The following is a 26,060-nucleotide window of genomic DNA, read 5'->3' as shown; positions in this document are numbered from 1 at the left end:
TTGGCAAGACCAGAAGACTGGTGCAACAAAGGATTTGTGAGCACCGGTCATGCGTGAAGAATGCAGTCCCTGATAAGCCATTAGTTGCTCACTATAAACGAGCATACCATAATCAAGAAGATATCTGTCATGATGCCTACCTCCAAGGAGCCAGGACCGACCCAGCAACCCCAGAGGCAGGCATCATTTCCCCCAGGGAAGTGCCAGCGGGCCCAAGCTGGGGCCCTTTGGACACAGTCCTGGCGCCTTAGGCGCCAGGCTCATGTTGGACCCCTGTCCTGGCGCCTTAGGCGCCAGGCTCATAAAGCTAGACATGTGTTCAAGTGTTTTAATGTACACTTACCTGATGCAGACCATGCTGCTACATCCAGGCCCTCTTGAGGCCTGAATGGAACTACTTTACCTGTGGGACTACTTTCCACCTGGGTGTGGTCAGGGAAGGATACATACCTGATCGGTGGAAGGATACATACCTGGAACTTCTTCCAAAGCTATTTAAACCACGCCCGATCAGCAACTCACACTTCGCGTTGTTCTGCTCCTCACAGCTGGACGCTCACCGTGTCAGCTCCTGCATCTGGACTTCAGCCACGCCTGTCAGCATCCTGGGTCACCTGCTAAGAGAGAATTGGAGAGAAAGAAGACCTTACCTGCTAAAGCTGCATCACGGAGACTTCACATCGACGATCGTGAAAGGGAAGACATCATTTTTAAAAGCATTTCGCTTCGATCGCTGCAGCGCTGCATTTCACTCACCTTTCCTGGGCACCTCCATCTTCAGCAGCGATCATCCGGATCCGCAGCCACTTCCCAGAGCCTAGAGAGAAAAAGACAAGAACACAAGGTGAGAGAAGGAAGGGAATAGGAAAAGCTCAGTTTCCTTCTAAGAGTTACCTGTTGGGTCATTCCCATTTCATTTCGGGTCCTGCCGCTTCCTGGCATTCCGGACCCCGGCCCCTATGGGGAAAAAAGACAAAGTCATTGAATGAGCGAATGCAAAGACATTACCCAAACGCTCATCCAGAACTTACCTGTCATTTACTGGAACTGCACGTTTCACTTCGGGTCGGCGCCATATCTCCGGCATTCCGAACCCCGGCCCCTAAGGGGAAAAAGACATAAGCGTTAGCGCTTGCTGCAATAAGACAATGAACATTATTATTAAGCTTGAACTTTTGAACTTGCTACAGAACTCTTACAGCGCCTTACCTGAATAGTCAAGCTTATTTGAACTCCCATCAAACCTTAATCCAGTGAAGTAACTGGGTTTCAACGCGTCCCTGCATCAGAAGCAGGATGGAGAACTCATCCTTCCAGACCCTAAGGTGAGACTTCACGGGGAATCGTGGAAGGGTATCGTGGAGGGTTGGAAGGGAGTGGGAGGCTTGAGCATTATTCCGTCAGTAGGTAATACTCCCTTTTCACGCACAGGGGAATATTCCTGCGAGTCAGAGAAGCCAGAGTAGAGGGGCCCTACCTGTCCATCCTCAGAGTCCTGCGCTTCACCATTGAAGAAGCATCAGCACTCGAAGCCAGACCTGCGCCTCCGTGGGAATCAGGTGAGCGTGACAGAACGCGAAGCCTACCCACAATTTCCCACCCGGGCGCTATGGAGACTTCCGAGACAGATCAGCTGGCCCAGCTTTTGGGGGAATTACGGGCAGAAGTGCACTCAGCCCACCAGGAGACTAACGCTCTCAAAAGAGAACTGATCCTATCCAAGGAAAGAACAGATGACCTGGCCAAAAGGTTATTGCAGGCCCAGGCAGGGCACACTCCTTTACCTAATTCCGGAGGTACTTCCACATCAATGGGTTTGAATAACCCGCTACAAATCAATCTACCTGGACACATGCCTTTGGCCCCACCTGAACGTTTTGCGGGGGATCCCAAGAAATATGCCGTCTTTATGAACCAATGTCGTTTACACTTTCTATGCAGACCCGGGGCCTTCCCTAACGACCAGACCAAGGTAGCCTTTATACTATCTTACCTCAGTGGCAGTGCTGCCGATTGGTCTATTCCATTGGTAAATCAGGATGATCCCATTCTCCAGAATTTTCAGGGTTTCCAGGCCAGCATGGAAAGATTGTTTGCTCGACACTCTCAAGGACAGGCCCTTGATAACGAACTGCTATCCTTACGACAAGGTAATCAGGATCTCCTGTCCTACGTAGCCACCTTTAATAGACTGGTTGTGGAAACTGGATGGCCAGAAAACAAAAGGGTCACATTGTTTCATCGAGGCCTGCGCGGAGAGCTTAAGGATGTTCTAGCTCAGATAGTAGATCCACCCCAGGTCTGCGCAGACTACATAGACTTGGTGGTTCAACTTGATCACAGACTTCAAAATAGAAAAGCAGATCGGTTGAAGTACGAAACCCGAGTACCGATCAAAACCCACGCCAACTTCAAGAGTACCGATGTATCCGAACCAATGCAAATCGGCGGTGTTAAAGGACCATTAACGCAGAAGGAACGAGAGAGAAGGCGGCAAATGCAACTTTGTCTGTATTGCCAGGACTTCCGGTCACTTTCTTCAAAATTGTCCGGTTAAACCACCTAAGAAGGTGGTTGGAGCCACTGAAAACGATTTATTGACACCTGATTCGGGAAACGACCTAGCCCGACAAGCGTAGGGGTCCGCTTGCCGAGCTTGAAAACAGATTCTTTGACCTCGCATTTTGTCATGCCAATGGTGCTCGTGGACCCAAAACAGCCTCAGCAGTTGCATGCTATAAAAGCATACATCGACAGTGGAGCTATTGGAAATTACATAGACCGTGAATTGGCTTCCAGGATTAAGCTCCCACTCCGCCCGAAAGTAACCCAAGATGTCATTACTACAGTAGATGGAACCGAAATAGCCTCAGGGCCTGTAACGCATTCCACTGTTGAAATGACACAGGTGGGTCAGGATGGACATAGGGAAGCAATCGTGTTTGATGTGATCAAGGCCCCACAATTTCAAGTGATTCTTGGAATTCCTTGGTTAGAAACACATAATCCCAGAATTGACTGGCGAGCAAAGAAGATAAGTTTTCCTGATTGTGAACCAACTTGTTATCCAAGAAATCCAGTTATGGGTCTAGCCTCAGCAACTTCCACCCCTGTACAGCTACCGTCAGAATACCAAGAATTCCAAGACGTTTTTCAGAAGGAACAGGCTAACACGTTACCTCCCCATCGGTCTTATGATTGCCAAATCGATCTGGTACCCAATGCTCAACTACCTTGTAGTAGGATTTATGCTCTTACGGAACCTGAGAACCTGCATTTGCGTCAGTATTTAGATCAGTACCTAGCCAATGGTTTTATTTGCCCATCCAAGTCTCCTGTCTCCTCAGCTCTGTTCTTCGTGCCGAAAAAAGAGGGCGACCTTAGAACATGTATAGACTATCGCGCCCTAAATCAAATAACGATTAAGAATCGTTATCCTCTGCCCCTGATCCCTGAGCTTATCGACCAGGTGAAAGACGCTTGTGTGTACACCAAGTTAGATCTTCGAGGAGCTTATCACCTGGTACGTATAAAAGAGGGCGACGAATGGAAGACTGCATTCCGCACCAAATTTGGGCTCTTCGAATATCAGGTGATGCCCTTCGGTTTGTGCAATGCACCTGCCGCCTTCCAGTACTTTATGAATGATGTTCTTCGGGAACTTATCGATGTCTGTGTCATTGTTTATATTGACGACATCCTGGTGTACTCTTCTTCAGAATCCGATCACAGAAAACATGTTAGGGCAGTTCTTGAGAAATTGCGTCAGCACAGACTATTTGCAAAGCTCATAAAATGCGTTTTTCATACCACAGAAGTTGAGTTTCTCGGATTCATCCTGACACCACAAGGGGTCCGAATGGACTCGCGAAAGGTGGACGCCATCCTCAAATGGCCATCTCCTAGCTCGGTGAAGGGAGTTCAGAGCATGCTCGGCTTCGCCAATTTCTATCGAAGATTCATCCTGGAATTTTCCCGAACAGTCCAACCCATCACAGCTCTCCTAAAGAAAAACAAACGCTTTGAATGGACTCTTGAGGCCGAACAAGCCTTTCAGGACCTGAAAACCAAATTCACCTCTGCACCTGTATTGAAGCACCCGCACCCAGATCTCCCTTACATTGTGGAAACCGACGCATCCAGTTCGGCCATGGGAGCTGTCCTGTCGCAAAGAGACCCAGAAACTAACCAACTACACCCAGTGGCCTTTTGGTCCAGGAAATGTTCTCCTCCTGAAATCAACTACGCAATTACAGACAAAGAGTTACTGGCTATTAAATCTGCTTTCAAGGCTTGGCGTCACTACCTTCTCGGGGCAAGACACACCATCACCGTAATTACGGACCACAGAAATTTACAGTATTTAAAGATGGCCAAAGCTCAATCTTCACGACAACTCCGATGGGCTCTATTCTTTGCGGAATTTGATTTTGTAATTACCTATCGCCTTGGCTGCAAGAATGGTAAAGCGGACGCCTTATCCTGGATTGGCATGGAAGAACCCAATTCGAGTTTAGAACCTGTGCCAATCATACCTGAACAAAGAATCTTAGGCCTAACTTCATTGCAAACTATTGAGGACATCCAAACGCAAGTAAAACAACTTCTAGACTCTTCAGCCTTACTGGAATGGAGTCAAAAGGGTCCTCATTACACCATTAAGGATGATTTACCCTACTTCCAGGAGCGGTTGTTTCTGCCAAGTAAAGAATTGCAAGAACTTGTTATTGCCCATCATCATGAATCATTAATGGAAGGACACCCTGGTGTCGCTAAAAAGGAGGAAAAAAATCAAACGCCACTTCTGGTGGCCTTCTTGGAGAAAAGACATAAAGTCTTTTGTATTGTCTTGCGGAATTTGCGCCCAAAACAAGGGTCAAAAGAAAAGCCCAGCCGGCCTACTTCAACCCTTGGATATTCCTCCAGCACCATGGCACACCTTGTCAATGGACTTTATAACTGACCTGTCTCCTTGTGCTGGTTACAACACTATTCTTGTAATTGTGGATCTATTCTCCAAAATGGCCCACTTTATCCCTTTAAAAGGTTTGCCTTCAGCTTCCACCTTGGCCAAGGAATTTCTGGAGAATATAGTTCGCATACATGGTTTCCCTTCCATATTAGTCTCGGATCGTGGAAGTCAATTTATCTCCCATTTTTGGAAGAAGTGTTGCCAACTGGTACAAATAGATGTGCGGTTATCCACCAGCCACCACCCCCAGACTGACGGACAAACCGAGAGAACCAATCAGACTCTCGAGCAATATCTTCGGTGCATGTTACACCAATCCGAGTTAAATTGGAAAGACATCCTTTGGATCGCAGAATATGTATACAACAATTCAGTGCATTCTGGAACCGGACAAACTCCTTTTTATACTTTGTATGGTCACCATCCTCGGACCTCTGACCTAGATCCTCCTCTGACCCTGGAAATGCCCGCAGTGAATCATTTGCATTCCACAATAACCCGAGCCTTCAAAGAAGCTGCAACTCATTTACAGCAAGCCAAGAAAAAGTATAAAGAAAACGCTGATTTGCACCGAAGTAAGACTCCTCCTTACCAAGTAGGAGACCAGGTATGGCTAGCAACGAAACATTTACCCCTCAAGGGCCGGCGAACCTTCAATCCCAGATTCATAGGACCTTATCCCATCAAGGCTATAATCAATCCTGTGGCCTTTAAACTGGATTTACCGTCCAACATGCGTATTCATCCAGTTTTTCATGCATACTTTTGAAGCCAGTACAACCAGGGACCCGACTGTCCAAGCCTCCAGACCCAGTTCAAATTGAAGGGGAATTAGAATTCGAAGTTAAAGACATTTTAGACTCCAAGGTGTTTAAGTCAAAACTCTTCTATCTTGTTGACTGGAAGGGATATGGACCTCAGGAGAGATCGTGGGAGCCTAGTAACCATGTTCACGCACCTCGATTAATACAAAGGTTCCACCAGAGATTTCCGAACAAGCCAGAACCCCCGGAGGGAACAACCTTGTGAGGGGCCTTGAGGGGGGGTACTGTCATGATGCCTACCTCCAAGGAGCCAGGACCGACCCAGCAACCTCAGAGGCAGGCATCATTTCCCCCAGGGAAGTGCCAGCGGGCCCAAGCTGGGGCCCTTTGGACACAGTCCTGGCGCCTTAGGCGCCAGGCTCATGTTGGACCCCTGTCCTGGCGCCAGGCTCATAAAGCTAGACATGTGTTCAAGTGTTTTAATGTACACTTACCTGATGCAGACCATGCTGCTACATCCAGGCCCTCTTGAGGCCTGAATGGAACTACTTTACCTGTGGGACTACTTTCCACCTGGGTGTGGTCGGGGAAGGATACATACCTGATCGGTGGAAGGATACATACCAGGAACTTCTTCCAAAGCTATTTAAACCACGCCCGATCAGCAACTCACGCTTCGCGTTGTTCTGCTCCTCACAGCTGGACGCTCACCGTGTCAGCTCCTGCATCTGGACTTCAGCCACGCCTGTCAGCATCCTGGGTCACCTGCTAAGAGAGAATTGGAGAGAAAGAAGACCTTACCTGCTAAAGCTGCATCACGGAGACTTCACATTGACGATCCTGAAAGGGAAGACATCATTTTTAAAAGCATTTCGCTTCGATCGCTGCAGCGCTGCATTTCACTCACCTTTCCTGGGCACCTCCATCTTCAGCAGCGATCATCCGGATCCGCAGCCACTTCCCAGATCCTAGAGAGAAAAAGACAAGAACACAAGGTGAGTTACCCAACAGGTAAGTTTCCTTCTAAGACTTACCTGTTGGGTCATTCCCATTTCATTTCGGGTCCTGCCGCTTCCTGGCATTCCGGACCCCGGCCCCTATGGGGAAAAAAGACAAAGACATTGAATGAGCGAATGCAAAGACATTACCCAAACGCTCATCCAGAACTTACCTGTCATTTACTGGAACTGCACGTTTCACTTCGGGTCGGCGCCATATCTCCGGCATTCCGAACCCCGGCCCCTAAGGGGAAAAAGACATAAGCGTTAGCGCTTGCTGCAATAAGACAATGAACATTATTATTAAGCTTGAACTTTTGAACTTGCTACAGAACTCTTACAGCGCCTTACCTGAATAGTCAAGCTTATTTGAACTCCCATCAAACCTTAATCCAGTGAAGTAACTGGGTTTCAACGTGTCCCTGCATCAGAAGCAGGATGGAGAACTCATCCTTCCAGACCCTAAGGTGAGACTTCACGGGGAATCGTGGAAGGGTCTCGTGGAGGGTTGGAAGGGAGTGGGTGGCTTGAGCATTATTCCGTCAGTAGGTAATACTCCCTTTTCACGCACAGGGGAATATTCCTGCGAGTCAGAGAAGCCAGAGTAGAGGGGCCCTACCTGTCCATCCTCCGAGTCCTGCGCTTCACCATTGAAGAAGCATCAGCACTCGAAGCCAGACCTGCGCCTCCGTGGGAATCAGGTGAGCGTGACAATATCCTGTGGTTTATTATTGACACCTTAGAACCCCATACCCGAGGAGGAGATTGAGATCTAAAACTGCGAAGACTGGAGTAAAAAATGATTTTTGAGTTGAATTCTGTGAAGGAAGGTCTGAATATCGCGATTGAATGGGGACTTTTTGTCCATTAACCGCGTCCTTTGGGTATTACAATAATAATGTAATATAAAAACAACTGTCATATAGTGATCATCAAATAGGAAATATGGTGAAATAGGCCTTTTATTAATAAGACTTCATGTGCTAGTCGGGAGATGACAACAATCCCCTAAATTTCGTATTATGTATAGACACAACGGCAAAACAGAACTTCCCCTGGTTTTATTAGTTGAAGGACATTACATTAATGTCACTATATAAAAAAAATGTTTATTGTAAAAATCAATTAAATAAGCCATGTTGGTCTAGAATATCTGTAGTAGGGACAAGATGAAAAAATTGCCCTTTTACCAACAATAATGTAGACTAATTAATGCACTTTTCAGTACCTTGCCAGTCTATCGTGTGTGGCTATAACAATTATTATACTTTTTTTATATATATTTGGGAAATAGTGACCTTTCAAGAAACAAGATGGAATAATCATCACTGTGGGTAAATTTAATCTCTCTAGTGTAAAAGATACAAGTCTGCTTTGTAATTTCATTAGTCAAAAATTGAGAAATATATTCGCTAAAGTGCATGAAATCTTTTCAAATTTCTGCCTCAAAAATCTTTTTTCAAAAAACTTAAATCTACCACAAGACGATAAAATAAAAGGCTGTATCTCCGGTAAACCAGTTTAATACACCCAATATGGCGGATACGTAATGTGCTGTAATGGTGTAGTGTTTTTCAGAAAAACGTACAAATACACAAAACACGTGATCACGCAAGTGCCTTCTTTTTGGATTGCAGAAAGAAATCGACCACAGGCTTTCAGATACTCAAGTAAGTGAAAGATCTTTCCCCGCATAGATTCATTAGTTAGAAATTAGTTCTAAATGGTATTTGGAACTCTAAGAAGGTTATAATGACAGCACGGGTGTGCTTTGCCCTCCTTAATAGGAATCCTGTCTCTGTGCAAAAGACGCCCATGGGAATGCAGTGCGGCTAGTGTGTTCACCGCCTGAGCACTGTGATAATCAAGCCGTGGACAAACGCCTGTTCGTTTGGACTAGAACGTGAAGGTAAATGAACTAATAACTAACCATTCGAGAATAGATGCTAGAACCTATGAAAAAATGAACGAAAAGAGATTGTAGACAACAAACAGTGTTTTCCGCTGTTTGTCTTTTTAACAACAGGTTGCCGTGAAACATATGAGAAACCTGTTGATGAACCTAATTCTGGAAAAACGCAGTCTCAAAATAAACATCAATAGTGCAAGCGTATAAATCAAGGTAATTGCATGTAAAAATAACAGAATGTTCAAATAATTAAACCCCACAATAATAGCGGATTCGGTTAAATTGGTAATAATCATACAAAAGTATTTGCCTTTTTTTTTAAAATGCACTATATTAATATTGGAGAGACAAAATATTGATATATGGTTCTCCTTTTTAGAATGTACAATGATTGTCATCACGTGAATTACCGTGTAGACATCGCCGTCAGAAAAGGTTTCCTTACACGCCATTCAAGAAATAAAAGATTAGTGACCCATCCATCACACACTAGACAGGGAGTTGTTAAAAATGTTTTTTAGCTTTTAGTAACCAAGATTATATTTGTTTTTTTTATAGTGTTTCACACGAATAAGGAAAGATGTGATGTAACATATCCTGTTCCAAACAAGTTGTACCAACAAGAAAAGTCCTGAAGACAGGCCCATCAAACTTCATTATTGAGATTGATTCGGATAGGTGGTTTTGATGTACCCAGAAACACCACTAAGTGTCGAGACCTAGAGATATATAAAAATTCTAAGATCGGGAAAGAATTGTTGAAAGAGTTAATGAGTAGTATCTCCCCTGCACCTTCCGGTACTAACCCCACTTCCATTTCAAATAAGATGAAAGGGTTTTTTGATGAACTATGTGTTGAAAAAAATGCATTCATTGTAGGTACATATGCATTTGTGTTTTTATGTTTTTTAGAAAGATTTTATGTTCTAATTGACTAAGATCACTCTCACTGGTCTATGTTGTGTGTGGTCTGTCACCCCCTTTGGATGTGAAGGAGGGTAACCGTTCATTGGAATTTGTGTATACAAGATTATTATTTTGGTCCTCATACACACAGTCCCCGAAAAAAGGGGACCTCATAGCTCATTTAGAGTTTTCTCCCTTGCAAGTCACAGAATACATGATTGTGCGGTAAAGAGTAGGGGTGGGAACAATTACCACCAGTGAAGATATATCGTCAAACTTTTCCTCAAATTTAATTTTAACACCGGGGCAGATTTCTCTTGATTCGCCTCTTTTGTTCTGCAAATTTCTTTTTCCCACCCAAAATGTGATTTTTGGGCAGTTTTGGACATAATTACAGCCAATTATCGGCTGAAATGTTTTGTGGCCCATTAAATTGCCAACATTTTGAGCAAAAAACCTAAAAAATACAGCCTACAGGTGGAAAAACGGTTTGATGTTGTTTGATTGGAAAAAAAGTGCTTGCGGTAAAATGTACGGAACAAAAGTGACCGCATGAGCGTTTAAATGGCCAATTAGATCGAAAACTGTGAATCACGCATTAGCGTGTTGGCTTTGTGCTGACAACCTGCCTAGTCTGTAGAAACACTAGAGCCCTCTCTGCCCGCCGCCACTCTGCATCTATTTGCTGGCCCATCCGCTGCCACACGGAAGACACACATAGTCCAGGGTCCTCCTGCCCTTCGGCCGATGCCTGCTCCCGTGATGTTGTATGCCCCAAGTCCAGATGCCTCCTACATCGAGCCTGGTGCTGCTGCCTTGATGTCATCTGCCTGTGCCACCATGACTTGCTCTGGGATGCTGACGACCCCCGGGGCTGTCATGGACGTGCCCTGCTGGAAGTTGCCTGCACATCCTCCATTGCCAGGGATCCTGTTGCTTGGGTGACCACCTCTGCTGAACCTCCGACTCCCGACTTTGGCAGGGATGGGATCTCCACCAGCCTGGCCATGGTGGATGAGACAGGCTCACAGGGTGCCCTGGTGGCATCTGGGCCGGAAGACGGCATGGAGGATGACTGTCGTATTGTGGGTGCAGAGGAGGAGAGAGTCGCAAGAGCGGCCAGCACATGGAGGAACCCTGCGACAATGAGCCATCCTAGCCAGTTCAAGATGGCACACAGCTGTTCGTGATGATGTGCGTTGTCCTTCCTGGAATCACGCGCACTATCACGAATCACGCGTGTGCGCATCGAGACACCGACTAGGACGGGCTCAACCCTGTCACGGATTGCCTCTTCCGCAGGTAGAGGAAGGTCAGTTGATGTGGACACATCCTCTACCTGCGGACGGGCCTGGAATGAGGCATCCCTGCTTTTGCAGAGAGATGCAGTCGCAGAATCAGGGACAGGATTACGCACAAGCACCTCTGCGATAACCTGTGCTGCCTCCTGCCCCTGTCCCTGGACTGCACCACTTGCACCAGTGAAATCATCCACACCAGGCCCCACGTGTGGATCTAATGCAGCCTCCTCCTCACCGACCACCAACCTGGATGCCTCTGCACCATCTTCGGCATTGTCCTGCCCCTGTCGGTTCTCACCTGCCCCATCCGCTGCCGAGGAGCCCCCTCTCAACCTTGGCCTCTTGGGCATCCCCTCGGCAGCTGCGGCCGGAGTGGCGGACACGGCACCAGTTCCCTCGCTCCCGAAAGATGCCATAACCTGGGAGGGTGACTGGGCCTTGTGTCTCCGGCCGGTGGAGGCATCCCCGTCGCTCTGCTCCACAGCGCCGTCTCGGCCCTCTTCTTCACTTGCCGCTGTGGAAAGGGAGACATTGAACACAAGCATCAGGTTACTAAAATGAACGCTAGACACAAAGCAAATGCACATGAATGGCACTGTCGTATGTCATAGCCATCATCACCTTCCACAACACACGGGTCCTTGCAAGCAACACACATGCACATACACCACCGCACAGTCATGCATCCGTCCGTATCCACCTCCCATCACAGTGCAATCATGGACAGCTAGGCTACAACAGTCAATGCACGCATCGAGATGTGCATGTGTCATTGTCATGCATCCATGGCATTTCCCAGTCACACACTCACCACTCAGTAACACGCACATGTACACCATGCATGTCCATGAGGGTGACATCAGCATCCATGATTTGCACAACAGACATGGCCAGGTACAGACACAGGCATGCAATCATGTGTGCGTCGCCACATGCAGGTGCACATCATGCATAGCAACACACACACCATTGTCGTTGCACACATGCTTCACTGTCATGTCCCTGCACACAGACGTCCATACATGGGGCATGCCAGACATACGTCCAAGGTGCACGCACCTGACACACCTCAACATGCACGATGCTGGAGATGAACACATGGAAACTTACCACTCGACTCCGGATGGGTCTGCATCTCGAGGACCTGGTGGTGAGGCACTGGGTTAATTCACTCCAGGACCCTCATCTAGATGTTGGACAGCAGGTCCCGGAGCCCCACTTCTCCACAAACAGCAATAAGGTGCTGGGCCTTCCTGAGGGCCCTGGACCTGAAGTCCTCCCAGGGCTTCAGGACACGGTCATAGTCGGAGGATGCCACCCCCTCCGCGTTGATGGCATTCCCGATGTCCTTCCAGATCCTCCTCCGTCCATCCCTGTCGAGGCATGAACTTGAAAAGAGGGCATCATAATTCCCCAGGACTCGCCCCACCAGGAAGCCAACTTCATTTTCAGTGAAGCTGGCAGCATTCTGCCTCTCTGACTGGGGGTTGTCACTGGCCCCAGATGGTGTTGAGTCAGACATGGCAACCCCAGAGGCAGGTGTGGGTGGGCAACTTGGTCCTGGGGCTGGGCTGTGGAGCAATGGTACACCAGTCGGGAGTCTTCTGGGTCAGCAAAGGTGGTCTCAGGTACAGGATCCCTGGCTATGGCTTCTCTGCAAGCACCAAATAGCAAGGCACGTGGGCAGCAGGCAGGCAGGCAGCAGCAGATGGCTCGTGGGCGGCTGCTCAGGGCTCTAGGGGGCAGGAATATGGCCTTCTGGGTAGGAGCGTGGTCTTCTGTGTGTTATTGCGTGGCCAGCTCAATGCAGAGTGATTTAGCACGTGAAAAAACTGCACATCAGCGTGTAATTCGAGGAAAGGGCTTTAACGCATAAGCGTGTGAGTGACGTGACATGCGCAGGCGTTTCCCTCGGCATGGGTTAAAGGTGAGCACGGGCCAGCAGTTCGCGGTACGTGCTTTTCGTGGAGACCGACACATTTGTTGCTACTTCCTGTTGTATCAGGTACCATCACTTCACAGCAGATCGAGGATGTACCTCTTCTTTTGGCGGGGGTCTTGCCTACGCATGTTTTTCTTTCCCACGCTAGTCAGACGGTGAGTCGCACATGCTATTTTTCCCACTGCGGGTCCAAATGTGTATTGCGTACCCATTTTTGAGGTCATAGTAGCCTGAGTGTCCCACGCGTATGTGATTTTTGTGCCCCTGGGTGCCACTGCATACTGCTGGAGGTTAATTCCACACACGTGGGCTACTGGGGGTTGCATGCATGGTTTTATTGCAGATTTGGGGTGCCTGAGCATTGCATAACCTGTCATTTTCTCACAGGGGCACATACAGCCTTGCAGGAGCACAGGGGTGCTGTTTACATCACATACCCCACCCCCTTCACCCCAATTGCCCAGGACAATTGTCGTGTACACCTCCCATTGCAACTAGTACATCCGTGGCTTGGTTGGGAGGCCATGAAAGTTGAGGGGCGCCTCAGTTGGGCGTCCTCCTCGTGGTGGGTGTGGTCAGGGACGTGGCCCGGGTGACCAGGGAGTAGGGGGAGTCCAGGGTGGCTGCAGAGGGGGAAGAGGCAGGGGTGCACCACTTCGGCAGGATGTTCTGCCACGTGTTGGTGCAGTCATGCCACTACCCCCTGCGGCTCCGGGAGATGCAGCTCTTGCATCTGACACTGGCGCCCATGTGACCCGGCAGCCAGTTCCATCTACTGTCACGGGCCCAACGGTAGTGGTAGCTACAGGTGCAGCCGTGGCGACCACCACCCAGGCTCAGCGTCAGGCAGCGCATGATGCATTGGCACCTGAGGTTTCCCAGGCTGAATTCCAGGTGGGCAGGAGGCACAGGCAATGTGCATGCAGGGATGCTCTGACCGAGGCACATGTCCCTGGGGCAGTCAGGGCTTCCGTCAAGTTCCACCTGCCACTACCTTGGTCCAGTCCACCAGCGCCACTGCCCCTACTGATCAGGGCGGCATTTGCCAGTGAGGCTGCGTACCACTGCCCAAGAGGAGGAAGGTTGCTCCTGCGCAAGAGGCTGGGACCCCAGACACAGCTCTGGCCTCTGGCACGTCGAGGAAGAAGCCTTTCAACAAGCAGGAACTAGACTTCCTTGTGGGCTATGTGTCGGAACACAAACCCAATATGCTAGTTGGACCATATTGCCATACTACGCCTGCCCAGCGTTGGGCACACTGGAAGCATATTGCGGATGGTGTTAGTGCATTTGGATATGAGGTGGGCACAGCTCAGGACTGCAAAAAGTGTTGGGATGACGTCTGATGCTGTGCTAAGCAAAAGCGTGCCTCCAATTATGCCATGACTCAAGTGACTGGCAGTGGGCCAGCACCTGAGGAGGAAGAACTCACTCCGCACAAAGAGATAGCTGCCGAGTTCATCCTGCCAAAATTGATCGAAGGAGTGGGAGTATGCAGGATTATGATGCCCCATCAAGTGGGTGTTGTTGCGTGTTTGTCCAGCCCATGTGTTGTTTGCTTGTGTGATGTGTTGCGCTTGACTGCAACTTCATGCTATGTGTACATGGTTCCCATGTACGAGTCATGCAATGCTTCACTAATGCGTGCCTGTTGTGATGCATGCTGGACATGTGAAGCAGACAGGGACTGTCCTCATCACCACACATGCACCCTACTCACATGCTAGTCACCCGGCTGCCCCTCCGGTCCATGTTCCAGCTCACTGACCTGTCTGCATGTAGCCTGTGGTGTCTTTCAACTACACACTCAGACTTTGTCATCACATGACTGACTTGCATGTGTGTTCAGCCTGTATGCAGGTACTCCACACGGGCATGCTTCCTTGCCCCTCCACCCCCCTGCACCTCAATTTCACCATGGCACTGGTGGGTAACATGTTGGACTACTGCAATGGCCTGTTCCACGCTCCTGTGTACATGCACACTTCCCCCTGTGAACCTGCCCGACACATACTGTGGGGTACATCCTTTGTCCTTGATGCAGGGTGTCTCACTCGGACTGTGCAGATGGCAGATGCTGCCCAGGGACATGAGTGCCCATTCATGCTCCATGTGCATTCCATGCACGCCCCTATGTGTCCTTGGCAGGATGATCATTGTAGTACGTGTCTGGGATAACATACGTATCATGGCATTTAGTCATCCATTCCATTCTCACTCTGGCTCAGTACCTCATCACGCACATGCTTAAGGTGTCATTGTCTGTGTGGGGCACAGGCCTCCCTGTATTGCAGGCCCCCTGACTCTGTTCAACTGGTGTAGTGCCTTCTGCATGAATGGGTGTACTACTGATGGTTCATCATGTCTCCTGCTTACTGTCCCATTCTCATCTGCTGTGATGACAGTTGACTGAGATGATGCAATTGACGCTAGCCAACACTGTCTGCCAATACACAGTTCTCTGGTCAACCTTTCATTGCCATGCAATGCCTCCCTGAATTTTCACTAAGGGGTGGGGGGGTTAACTGTAGCCATGCAACCCAGTGCATGCACATTGCACATGATGGCTGAACTTGCCCTTACACTGCCATCATGTTAAGTGATTGACATAAGAATGTACTTGATGATGTAGATTGTTGGTAACGTACACATGTACTGCACTGCACCCACCCACCTCTGAGCCATGTAACACCGTTGTACATGCCTACTCACTGCTGCAATGTCAAAGTGACCTGGCTGTATGTTCAGATTTTCATTCCTTCGCTGTTATGAAATGCACTAGCACAGGTGCATCCTGCGACACATGTACTCTGTATTGAAACACCCTAGTGGGTGTTTAGCAAAGTTGATTGGTCAGTCTGCGGCCTGTACTAACTGGCATAGCCCGCACATTGATCATAGCCTGCAAATCGGGTTGTAATTACTGTGGAACTGCCTTCATGTGTGTATTTGTACACTTTCACGTACATCAAAGCAAGCAGCTTTGAAGCTGCTTGCTTTGCTGTATGGAATGCTGTTCATATACACCACAGGGTGTATATGACCATGGGTGTATTTGAACACTTTCACATATACATATGCAAGCAGCTTCAACGTTGTGTAGTGCAACATAGCAGCTACTTACTTAGGTGTGTGTGAAAGTGTTTATTTACACATGTGTTATCAGGGGCATTTTTGTTAAATAACTAATATGTAGTTATTTTATAGAAATGCTGCTGAGATTTCAGCATTGCACCCGTTATGTTCAACCGGCACAATCCTGAAGGTGCACTGTCGTGCAGTCTGAGTACACCCATGCCCACTTAGCAATACTGGTGGAGCCTGGACGTGGTGATTTGACACACTGAATCATGGTTTTTGGCACATTCAATGCACAAGTGCTGAATTAGGCCCTGAAGGGTGTTCTAGAGGCTTCATGGACCGGCAGCTCGGACCGTACTGGGCGTTAAGGTCCCTCATACCTCATTGAAGGCCCTCGCTTGGCTCGGGACATTCACTATGTCTTCAGGGCCCATGGTGCCTGGTACGGGGCCGAGCTGCAGATCGATGAAGCTATATTGGTGATGATGATTTAGTGATACATGTCTACATGCATATTACATGTGTCATGGTGTGTTTTGATTCACTTGCAGCTGTGGCCATTTGGTTTTTCAAACATGCTTATGCTACGTGCAATCTCTTTGTTGCCATCTGTCATTTCTGCCTGTGATATGTGCCTGCCAGAGGTGGTGTGTGATGGAGGTGATATACTACATTCAGTACATGTGTAGGCTTCGCAATTTACACGCATCCATTTCTGCTTTCGGGATGCCATTGCATATCAATGCCACTGGATGCATGCCGGAATTTGAGTTGTGTGTGGCATGTCTGCTTCATGTGTTTGCTGTTGATGTAGTGATGTCTATGTGTGTGGGTTATGTGCTGCTGACATGTGTACTCATGTTTGTTTTGTTCACGTTACAGGTGATGAGGCAATGGAGCCAGAGGATGGTGATGTCATTCCAGACATGGGGTTGCTTTTACATCAGCAACCCGGCACAAGTGGGGGTCATGGGGTGGTAGACCACGAGAACCCATTTGTGCTCCAGACCGTTGTGTCAGGGGCTGGCATTCAGTCAAGCTCTGATGAACACTCTGAGCACAATGTTGAGTTGTATGCACATCATGACGATTCGTCGCCGGTGAGTGATCCTGATGCGGATGATCTTCTGTCGGCGACACCTGCACTGAGGGGCCATGCAGTGTTGGAACGTCTGCCTGTGGTGGTTCAGGATGCACGGTCACACTCCACACCAGTTGCTGATGTGCCTGGGCATCATGTCAACGGAGGGATGCAATCCTGCAGCCGCAGGTGGTGCCAATCCAGCAAGGACCACGGCTCCTTGGGTCCCGCAGATGTAATGTCCGGCAACACGGTGGCCGTGTGCCACCGGGGAATACTGAGTGGGAGCAATCCATGTATGCCAGTTCACAGCAACAGGGGGCAGCTATTGAGAAGATTGCTCAAGGCATGGAAAGTGTGGCCCAATCCATGCTCCCCCTGATAGGCAGGTGGAGCTCTAGCAGCAGGCAGCGCAGTCCACGTGCCGCTCACCCAGGCTGGGCATGGCGGCCTTAAACAAGGCACGCTGGGCTGAAATGGTGTCTCTGCGCGAAGCACTTGCTGCTCAGGCAGAGGCACACAAGGAGGCCCTGAGGGTTGAACACCAATCCCTCAGATCTACTCTGGGTGTGCTCAACGTGTCCCAGAGGCAGCGGTCAGAAGTGAGGTTGGAGCAGCTTGAAAACACCATCTCGGCTGAGCTACGTGCATGCCGGGAGGTGCTCCAGATGTCATGTGAGGCCATTCAGGCAGAACTCTGTGTTACACGTGCTAACTTGCAAGAGGAAGCACGCTTATCACGTGAGGGGCTGCATGCTGACCTACGTGCCATTGCCACACAGGACCAGGCTTAGCAGACCCGAATGCTTGCTGCCCTGGAGGGGCAAGCTGTGGATAGGCGTGGTCAGGCAACTGTACCACGTCCTCCTTCTGATTTCCATCCAGAGGGTGAGTAGGATGACGACTTATCTTCCACACAGGTCGGGCTGTGCAGGCTTTGAGCCCATGGAGGTTTTTTTTTAAATCTCAACATCATCGCATGTGGGTGTTGAGGTGCACCCTGTACCTCACCCCTCCTGTGTGCCCCCACTCACACCCCGGGTCGTATTTGGTCATTTGTTTTTAAAAAAAATAATATTGTTTGTCTATTGTGAATTCTTGTGACAGTGTGGTGCTTTGTGGCTTTTGAAAGCATCTACTGTGTGTTCCAGCTGGGCCCATACAAGCTTGCCTCATGTATGCGTTTGTGGCTTGTGGTCTTGACACATATGCCACTCCTGCTTCCCCTTTCCATGGGCTTGCGAGGATGGTTCGGTGTGATGGCAAATTACACAGGGGCATTGGACTTTCGTCATATCTGTGGCCAGTCTACTGTACTACTTGTGTATACATCCCTAGTGGGGATTATGGATGTTTTCTCCACGGCATGTCTGCAATCAAGTTTGGTGAGTACATTTTTGAACTATGCTTTTATTAAAGTTGATTGTGATGTTTTTTTCATTTCTTGCCTGTATACATGCTTGATGCACTTCGTGCTGTAGATGGTAGCCTGCACCCTTTAGCTGTCAAAGCCACACTGACGGTGGTAGGGGGCCGGGTGGTGACAATGTCAACTTGGTACGTGTTAGGTTCACTCCCTGGGAATTGTGGCAAAGGTGGAAGCATTAGGAATGTGACCCAAGAACCACAACTCACGGTCCAGTCCTCACCTGAGATGGCCGCCTAGACTACTTCTATGCTCCGTTCCGTTTGGACGGCACGTTGTATCTGTCTTCCCTCTTGGACTTTGGTGCTGCATGACGGCACAGTTTTCCTACTGGACTCCAGCTCTTTTACTCATTTTTCACACTCTGATGCCTTTGGTCCCTGTTTATCTTCCTGCTACTGCCCTTGTTTCAGATCTGTCTGCCTGTCCCTTGGGCAGTTCTTTCCGCGTACTCGTACGCTGCCTCGGTTAGCCTTGGTGCACTTCTGTACCACAGCATCTCTCTCTCTCGCTCTCTCTCTTGCTCCTCCTATCTTTGATCTATTACATCCATACCTTTATGTTGACTTTGGACCTTTACCAAAGCTATTCAACTTGCTGTCAGCTGTTTCCGGCGATCTCGTGTTCACTCGGCCTTTCCAGACTTGTGCTGTCTTTGCCTTTCTCCGTTCACACTATCAAGGATTGATTGGGTTTCAGCTCAACCATCCAGTTGTGCCAGCCTCCTTGGTTATTTTCTACTCAAGTTTCAGCTCTACCCATCAGTTGTGGCATCCTCATTGATTATTGTCTACTCAAGTTCCTACCCATCCTGTTGAACCATTCTACAACTGTGCAACCTTGGAAGTTATTCTATCATTCAGCTTGAACATTTACTTGCCCATATTCTACAACTTCAAGTCATCTACTGGAGACTCTTCCAGGGTTTTTTGGCGACTTGAGGCTTTTTCCCTGGTTTGGGTGTTTGGCTCCTTGGAGTTCTCTGCGATTTGGTATTTTTACCGCTCAAGGTGGCCTCTGAGGGAGCTGGACCCTATTTACATGGAAGGAAGTACAAGAAAACCAAGCAAAAAGGGGATCCTGAAGCCAGGTAGACTAGAAGGAAGAAGCCGACGGACCCCAGAGACAGTTCTTCTGAAGGTCAAGGTGATGAGGAAATGAGGGAGGGGTTTTCGTTGTCTGACGGTACGCGTGGGCTACAGTGATTGGTCACTGTCTGACATTGTCAATGTGGGGTACTATGTACATGATGTGTTCTGCTGGTCAATTGATGTTCCTGTGTTGTGTTTATTTTTCAGGTGACAGGGGATTGGTGTGGTTTCACACAATGGGGTGTCCACATGGGCAATGTTCACATGTGAGGTGTACAGGACACTGAGGGTCACTTCATTTCACATGCATGTATTGAGTGCATCTCCCTACTGACAAACACACTTACACAACGCACCACCACACATACAACCACCGATCCATGCCCACAAGTGCACACAGATTGCCTTCTCTGCCATGCTGTGTCCCTGCAGAGCATGATCACTTACAATTTTCAGATCATGTACATGCGTCACTGGGTAATTTTTGTTGCTTGTCCTTTTCTATATGATCTACAAGGTGTATCCCCAACACAATGGCCGCTCACTGTGCTGTGTGCTGAGCGGTGTGTTGCAGGGGACACACACAGCATACGGTTTTGGGATTTGCAGATTTGGATGGCCCAATGTGCATGCCAACAGGCATTCTGTCTTTTGTTGATGGTACCGCTGGTGGCATGCTTTTGTGTATGACTTTGTATGTGTGGGAGGTTGTTGGTCAGTCATTTCATCTGATTCCATGTCAGGTGTGATTGTCTCAGGTCTGTTTCCATTTATCACGTAGCACTTCATGACTAATTTGTCATGTGTTGTGCATTTGGTTTGCTCTTTTGCTGTTGCATGCCATGTGATGGTGTGGCCGACAAGGGTAATGGGGGTTGGGAGGGTTTGGGTGACATACCAGTGATTTTCATGGCCTGTTTTGCAGGGGGGTGGTGGGATATGCACCTTGCATGTGTTCCTTTTGGTCACACCGGATTGGTTATGTTTAAGTAGCTAGGGATGCACACAATGTAGCACTTCCATGGAAACATTCTCAGGGTGGTAAGGTTGGGACAGTTGACTGTCTCTTTGTCATCATTGATTGTCACCTGGTATGTGCCAGGTCTGTGTGCACTCTGCAGGGGTGAGAGTAGGGATGTCACGGTATTGATTTTTTGACGGTATGATAACCTGCATGCGAAATGACGGTATACCGTGGTTATCGCGGTATAGCACACACGCGTGTTTAACCATTATCTTAGATAATATTTTGCCAGGGAAAGTCACACATTTTCACCAAGACACAAAACACAAACAAGAGTCTCCACCAAGAAGTTGCCTTAGTTCTTCTTACATAAATTTATGTTACTTTAACTCAGCAGGCGGGGATCCTGGTGGTCCAACTTAACTTGGTCATACAATATACAACCTTTATAGAAGTTTAGAGAGGTAGGAGGTCAAGAAATGTGGAGTCATGCAAGTTTTGTAGTAGAAGTCACTTATGTCTCAGTCGCACTAATGGTAATTAGACCATCAATATGAAGAAAAACAAATCTCAAATGATGTAAAATACTGTCATGCCATACAAAGTAGATTGTACACGATAACACTTGTACCTATAAGGTCATGCCACAGAAATAAATGACTAGACTGACTACCAAAATGCTATTCTAGTGACATTCACATAACACATATGCCGAAGAAAAAGCAATTGCACAGACCCTAACCTCGGGTGTGAAAAAGTACACATAATGTCATTATATGTTGGCTCGCATCCATGGGGAGGGGGCTTATGTGAGCATTTGATTTTGCTGAGGCAGACGGGCATGGAAGTCTTGAAAATAGCAGCTTTCAAGTTTTACTGTGTTAGTGCAAGTACATTTTTCTGCATGTGCACAAACAGAGTAAAAGTTTAATGCTGCCAGTTTCAGGAAAGTCTTCCCTCCTCACCTCTCTGCCAACAGCAAGTGTGCATATCTGCTCCTTCCACTGGTGCGCCTAGGGTAACATTTCGGTGGGTGGGAGACGGGGGGGCTAAATGTTGGTGGAGGCGCTAACTTCAGAGAATGTGGGGGAGTGGCAAACATACTTGTGTGGGGGCATCTAACTTCTTTGCACATTCCAATGAGACTATTCTGGTCAAGCTTGAAGGCTAAAAGCTGTTAACTCTGCCCTATACCTCTGAAATCACCCACTTATTTATTTATTACATTTGTTATACGCCCAAACCCGGAGGTATCACGGCGTAGGTTACATGAACAGGCTTAACTGGGTACAGGGGAAAGTACAGTGCAGTGAGGGTTAGGGTGGTTGATTAAGCCACCAGCGGCACAGTTCAAGGCATGGCATGGTTATAATACAATACAGGCAGTGCGGGGCTATAACATAGATATAGGTCAATATAGACAGAGGAAGATAGCTGGGTGAAGTGGGAGAATGAGGCTCTCAGAGTCAAGGCATGGCATGGTTATAGTGCAATACTGGAAGTGCAGTTCGGGGCATAACATAATTATAGAACAATGCAGGCAGAGGGAAATATCCTTGAAGGGTGAAGTGAAAGAATGAGGATCTCATTGTCATGGATTGTTAAAACTTGTTGGAGAGCCAAGTTTTGATTAGGCTCTTGCACCGCTGGTGGGATGGCTTGTTTCTGATATGCATGGGGAGACAGTTCCAGATTTTTGGTGCAGCAACAGGAAAGCTGCCCCCCTCCCCTGCTCTAGTGCTTTTGAACCTCGGGATGAAGAGGTTGAGTTCTGGAACCTGATCTGAGGGATCTCCGGCCGCAGGAAAGGACCGAGACCCCTGAAGTCCTGTGCATGGCCAGTGTAGGCCATCCCCTGTTTAAAGAGGCAACCACCCTCCCCCTGGGTAAAAGCGCCCTAAGGAGTGCTCACCTGCAGGAGAGCAACCACAAGTCTCTGACACACCACCTAGCATTATTTTCCAGTGATCCCATTAGCCCTGCCCAAGTATTGGGGTTCCCCGCTTCCTATGCCACCCCCTCGCTGCATCATGGCTTCGGGTCAGATCGGCGGCCTGGTACCAGATCCCCCACGACCCTGGTTTCCCTTCCAGTTGGAGAGCTGCCACTCGCCCCTGCCAGCAGCAGCGCTGGGCACGGAATAAAGAGCCCTTTCACGCCACCAGTGCCGATGACAGAAGAGGCCCAGGCCAACATCCTGCTCTCAGGAAGGAGGCGCTCTCCTCCAAGTGCCCATGGGGCTTTGTCAACAGTTCGAGTGTCCCCTACTGATAGGGAGCGGGCGAAAGATTGAATGTCAAAGCAGTGAGCGCCTTCTGGCCCTGGGGCAACAGGAGTAGAGCGTCTGGTGCCCAGGAGTGGTTTCTACAGCTGTTAACACCCCGCAGGCCACGTCTCCCCCGAAACCTAATTTGAATCGTGCGTCTCTTATCCCCCTTCTGAAGAACAAGTTCTCAGATCCACAGGACGGACATGCAGCCTTGCTGCCACAAAACATTCCTCCCGCCCTCACCACTCCCCCCTCCCCCCATTCCAATGGCCCCTATCCACTCCTTCTCCTTTCACAGAGTACGGTCTGGATACCCCGGGCAAGGGGCGCACAATATGCCAACCTCCAGACCTGCCTGGATGCTCAGAGACTACTACGGTGGACACATGAAGGCACAACATGAAAGCTTTACAACACAACATAACAAAAGGCTGCGATACCCCACTATCAGATCCTGAAAGCAGCAGGTGCATCACCGACCCCACAGAGTTTTCTTCCCAGCATACCATTTCTAGAACTGCCAGTTGCCTAGCCCTGTGTTAGTTGCGTACAGCCTCAGCCAGTCCTGTTTTTCTTAAACATCAGTAATTATGGTAGGAGCAATTAAACTACATGTCCCAGCATGCAACGTATTGGGTCTCCAAGGGTCAGTCATGCATTGCATATGGCCACACAACAGCAATACCTATACAGTGCCGGCGGGTGCAGGGGCCTGCTCTAGGGACATGGGCTGGCGTATCCTTTCCGAGACAGTCAGAAGACATGGAGAGAGGCTTGTCAGAAACTCTCGGGTATATTATTTGCTTTTACTCTCGTCCCCCTTGGGCGGGCCCACTCTTATATTCGGGGCTAAACACTCAGTTGTGAAATTCTAGGAGCTGAAATTGGCTCTTGCCTCTGTCAGGGTAACATGGCCGTGTTCGCAGCTGGCAGGGGACACGAATCACGATGAGTCACGTTGTTTTATTTGTTTCACAATTTCTCAACAGAAACGTGTTATCATAGGAGTGTTAGCCTGGGGAAAAAACTTCAGACAGCTCTGCAGGCCAAGCCACCAGAGGTGGCGATCTGTGCATGGCATAAATACAGGCCAAGCAAGAAGAGATGGACCTCTGAGAGGCTAAAGGCAAGTACAGGGCAAGTCATTAGAGGACTTAAGAACTGCTGTGAGAATGAGCAGTCTCCTATGCTCCCTCTACACTTCCAATCACTCCCCTGGCGCGCATCTACACTTCCAATCACTCCCCTGGCACGCAGTGCTAACCCCACATCACGATTTCAATTGCCTAAAAATGTATGCATGAATTTGAATACAGGTGCTAACAGTGAAATGAGTTAAGTTAGTAATGCAGCCCCTTTGTCTGTTGGTCCGGCCATGGCTCTTTAGGTCAGCCAGGTCGAATCAATAGCCCAACATTTTGGTGGCTGGCGGGGAGGGGGCGGGGGTCTGGGGTAGAGTCCGATCAGAACAATGGTTTTGCGCCACTGCAGAACATAACATACAGAGTAAACTGCTAGGGTACGGCCAAAACATGCTTTGTACCACCATTCCCTAGTACATTCCAAGACTTAACTGGTTTTCTGGTAGAATGCACTATGCCACATATAGCATTCATAATAACCGAGCAATTGTACAATTAAAAGACAGTTCTAAGGCCACACAGTAAATGGCCACTTTCGATTTGCTCGGGTGAAGTGTGCTGTGCCGCTCTAAATGTTTGTCTTTTAGTTTTGCGAGGGGTTTCAAATAGTTTTGAAAGGGGGGGCGAGGGGGATAATAAAAACCGTGCAGGATCATTACAAAATGCATTGTCTTGGAGAGATACGTGCTTGCTAGTTTTTAAAACTGAGTCAGTACATGAGTGAGAACCCTGCGCATTCGCATAATGTGCCGCCACCATGTCCGTTCCTCTCATGCTAACTGGCATCAGAGAGAAGTGCAGTGCCCCATATTTTACCCCTCACCATGCCCCCTAAGACAGAAGAGACTACACACACACAGGGCTTTGCAGGCGGAGTGCAGAAATTGATCCCCATTATTAATTTTCTGTCTAATGCGGCAGACTACAAGGGGAAAGCTGCATCCTGACTTTCTCTTCTCTCGGCTGAGGCTGCCTATGCCTGTCTCGTGCCCCCTTTCCCTCCCAATACCTTCCTCGCGCCTAGCCCTGTTTGAGCTGAGGATAGGAATTACAGTTACACCTGTGGCTGGTTTGTAACTGGGGTTGGCGAACAGGGTTGGGAAGGGGGAAAGGAAGGGTAGGTAGGGGTACCTTACCTGCTGCTGCACGTACGTAGGTATATAGGCTCCTGCAGGTGCTGCCATTGCAACCACGATCGTCAAGGAGCAGGCCACAACTCTGGCACTGAACAACCCTGCGCAGGTCCAGTGGGCCTCCATTCCAGAATCCAGGAGGGCACTGTCTGAAGTAAATCTGCTCCCTGCTCAGTCTAATAGCTGCCTGGCTTTTCAGAGTTCTTCTTGGTGACTGAAGTCATGCTGTGTTGATAGAAACTTCAGAAACTTATTTTTGCAACCTCCTCTCTGCTGCAGATAGCATGGGCCGCCCGTGTCTCTCTTACACATGCGTCAGGAATGTTCCAAGCAGCCTGGGCCCGGGCAAACTCCGCCTCCAGTCCCAGGCTCACTGAACAGAAGCCTGCCAGCCCAGCCCAGTGACTCATAGCCCTGCTTGCATTCATCGTAAAGTCTGGGCCCGGGCAAACTCCGCCTCCAGTCCCAGGCTCAGAACAGAAGCCAGCCAGCCCAGCCCAGTGACTCACACTCCTGCTTGCATTCATTGTGAAGCCTGGGCCTGGGCAAACTCCACCTCCAGTCCCAGGCTCACTGAACAGAAGCCTGCCAGCCCAGCCCAGTGACTCATAGCCCTGCTTGCATTCATTGTAAAGTCTGGGCCTGGGCAAACTCCGCCTCCAGTCCCAGGCTCAGAACAGAAGCCAGCCAGCCCAGCCCAGTGACTCACACCCCTGCTTGCATTCATTGTATGTATTGTATGTATGTATGTATTTAGTTTTTATATAGCGCCGATAGCCCGCAGGCATCAGGGCGCTTGTACATAGAACACCGATACTGCGAGACCGAAGACAGACAACACGTATGGGACGGACAAACGGTACAGCTAGCTAATGAGCGACGCGATCTCTAACTAAGGACCTGTGCCCACGGGTTCTTATCTAAAGAGGTATGTTTTCAGCCTCTTCCTAAAAACTGGGTGACTGACTTCGGACCTAAGTGATTCAGGGACGCTGTTCCACAGTTTGGGAGCCAGCACAAGAAAGGATCTGCCCAGCCCTGTTTTTAGCTTAAACTTGGGCACGAGCAGAAGACATTTTCC

At 48.8% G+C, this 26,060-nt stretch overlaps 1 long non-coding RNA gene across 1 annotated transcript in view; it reads right to left on the bottom strand.

Moving 5' to 3' along the window:
- LOC138579514 (uncharacterized) overlaps window positions 1-25,250 on the bottom strand; it is a 39,783-nt gene extending 14,533 nt beyond the window's left edge. Inside the window, exon 1 of the long non-coding RNA XR_011304032.1 lies at window positions 24,983-25,250. This is a non-coding gene — a long non-coding RNA (uncharacterized lncRNA). The remainder of the gene's footprint in view (window positions 1-24,982) is intronic.
- Window positions 25,251-26,060: the final 810 nt, after the last annotated feature.

This window comes from Ambystoma mexicanum, chromosome 3p, assembly GCF_040938575.1.
Source record: "Ambystoma mexicanum isolate Mex_15411 chromosome 3p, UKY_AmexF1_1, whole genome shotgun sequence".
Lineage (NCBI taxonomy): Eukaryota > Metazoa > Chordata > Amphibia > Caudata > Ambystomatidae > Ambystoma > Ambystoma mexicanum.
Note: the sequence above shows the minus strand (reverse complement) of the source record. Positions and strands in the feature narration are given on the sequence as shown.